This window comes from Hordeum vulgare, chromosome 6H (genome assembly GCF_904849725.1).
Source record: "Hordeum vulgare subsp. vulgare chromosome 6H, MorexV3_pseudomolecules_assembly, whole genome shotgun sequence".
Taxonomy (NCBI): Eukaryota; Viridiplantae; Streptophyta; class Magnoliopsida; order Poales; family Poaceae; genus Hordeum; species Hordeum vulgare.
In genome coordinates, this window is record NC_058523.1 from 156,631,074 (window position 1) to 156,634,038 (window position 2,965).

General features: G+C 41.2%; 1 non-coding gene across 1 annotated transcript; it reads right to left on the bottom strand.

Moving 5' to 3' along the window:
* Positions 1-2,549: 2,549 nt before the first annotated feature.
* Positions 2,550-2,631, bottom strand: LOC123406551. The gene has a single exon (XR_006612224.1). It is a non-coding gene; the product is annotated as a small nucleolar RNA Z199 (small nucleolar RNA).
* Positions 2,632-2,965: the final 334 nt, after the last annotated feature.

Here is a 2,965-nt window from a genome sequence, read left to right on the forward strand (position 1 = left end):
TGAAGGCTTGATCTCCCATGGGAGTTGGCGACTACCGGGGGACGGCGAGATTGAGCCGGCACCCCAGAACAATGAGCGGGTGCTCTTGGTAACCTACATCGAGCGAGGTTTCACTCTGCCTCCGCACCCCTTCTTCCGAGCATTTCTTGCTTTCTTTGGGGCTCATCTCCATCATCTGCCTCCCAATAATGTTTCATATCTGGCCGCATTTGTGTCTTTGTGCGAGAACTTCCTTGGGTATTACCGCATTAGGGATTTTTGAAGCGTTGGTTCACATGTCGAGTGATGATCATGAAGAAGTCTCCCTCCTCGAGGGGAACGACCAATGTAGTGCAGCTTTGCGGCAGTTTAGGCACTCAACTTAGGGTCAAAAGTAGCTTTCCACAGATGAGTTTTCCAGACTCGATGAAGAACTGGCAGGACTCTTGGTTTTATTGCCGAGACGTCCCAGTCGGCGAGGGTCAGTCGGGCCTTGCTCCCTGCATGGTTGATCGGATCCACTCGGCACCTACTTTGACCTTGTCCATGGGGGAGAAGATCGGTGATGAGATCTTGATGATAGCGGTTGTGTTCTTTATCCAAAAGGGTGTGAACGGGATGGACCTCTTGGAGGTCTTCTTCCAGCGTAGGATCCAGCCTGTTCAGGACACAACCCACCCGATGTGGCAGTATGAAGGGCCGGATGATCAGACTTAGGTCCATCCTGAGGAGCTCGGACACTATAAGGAAAATGCTAATACACGACACTATTTTTTCGTTGCTACATCGTCACGGTTTTTATTTTACAACGATCTCACGACAAAAAACGAAGCGTTGAAAACGGAGCGTCACAAATCAACAGCATCGACGTTTTGATCAAAATTATCGTAACTTTTACGATGATTCCTAGATTGTCATAACCTTTATGACGATCCTAAATCATCATTTGCAATCAAACCCAGTCCTACGTGGCAAAATTATGACGAAATCAAAACGTCATGGTTGAAATCAGCCCAACCCATTTCAATTGATCACATGGCTGGTTTTATTTTTTTGGGCTTTTTCTTTTTGGGCTTCTATTTGGGCCTTAGCCTATTTACAACCACTTTAGTATTTTTTTTGAATTTTCTTTATCATTATAATTTGGGCCCAGGCCTTGTAGTGCCCAAATACATTTGGTCGAGTTTCAGTTTTGGCCTTTTTTCATTTTTGAATTCAACAACTTTTTGTACAAGAACTTGGTTTCATTTCTATTTGTTGGGCCTTTTCAACCCAATTATTTGTTCAGTATTAAATCCAACACTATTTCATATTCAAATCAAGAAAACTCCAAGTCGAATTAAAATCATCCATCAGATAACATCACAATATACATATCCCAGGTTTACATAACACAATAACTCATCTCATGAATACATTTTCTTACACATGAATATAGCAAGAACGAACATAATTGCACAACATAACAATGGCACATCTGCTACTGTCCCAACAGTACAGTGGACTTCATTCCGCTCTCCCATGAGGCATGCTCGAGATGCGACAACTTGTCATCCTATAAGAACATTACACTGCACATGAATCAATCAAAAGGAAATAAATATAAAGAATATTAGAAATAAAAAAATTAGGAAGATGGCAAATTAATCACTAACAAACCTAACTTATTTAGTTCACAACTACACATGGAAGCTAGCAATGAGCAAGATTGATTAAGTAGAAGAGAACTAGACAACAACCGCTATCACTGGCATATAGAAAAAAGATATGTAGTGCACTAGCACGACACATGGTGTAGTGTGGCACAACATGTACAGAACAAAAAAGATTTGCTTTCCAATGGCACGCATCCAATCATCACAATCTTGGACTAGAAACAACACTAACTACCAGTGCAACTATATACAACAGGCACATGCATCATCACAGGAGAGAGACAGAAATAAGCGTTCATTATACGCAAACATAGATAAATTTCAGTTTATATTTAACCAAAAAAGTTTATGTGTATTCACGGAAACTGAACATCCAAAAGTTCAAGATAACAGTAAGAAAAGAAAATGACGGTCAATTACTTAATCCAATGATAAAAAAACGACTTTGCCAATCAAAAAGAAGAACATACTAGTGCTGGGTAAACCAACACACAACCAAACATGGACATCGACAGACCTAAACATCAACCAAGCAGCAACCACAAGCAGCACCATAAAAACATGGACAATAATTTCCAGATGCACTCTAGCTAGGAGCCTAGGACCTCTCCTCTCCTCTCTGAAGAAAGTTACATTTTTCTTCTCTCACCTAACTAATTCATCCAGAGAAGAGAGTGAGGGAGAGAGATACCTTGAGCTCCATACTAGAGTCGAGCAACAGCAGGGAGAGCAGAAGAAGCACACGACAGGAGCGTTGGTCTTCTAAGTGGTGAACCTGCACACATGCGTGAGTCAGGGAGCGGCCAAACCGAAACGAGAAGAGGAGGGGGTGGGGGTGAGGTGTCATGAGAGACTTAAATACATGACTTCCTTCAGTATTTTGATAGCATAGAAAGACACATGGTGAGGGTGAGGTGTCATCAGAGACTTAAATACTAAGAATCAGAGGAGCTTAGCTCCATCATATTGTTGCAGTTTATTCCTCATCACTTGACCCTCACAAGCATAAGCATGCATGGACAACACAAGTACGCGCCACTAACTATGGAGATAGGGAAACACATAAGACGAATAAGAGATAGTGCAACACATTAAAGTCTAGAAATTATCGAGAAGAAAATACGATTTTTTTTTCTCAGAGTATGAAATATCTTCTCATCAATGCCAAATAAATGGCATCTCCAAGTGTGACATGCGTTTTAGATCTCATTATTCATCACAACATTTTTTTATTTTAATTACGGAAGCCGTAAAGGGCCAGTCTCAGTGACATACAAACCGCAGAAACAGCATAGAGAAACTGATAATCTCGTTAATACATGCATCAACAA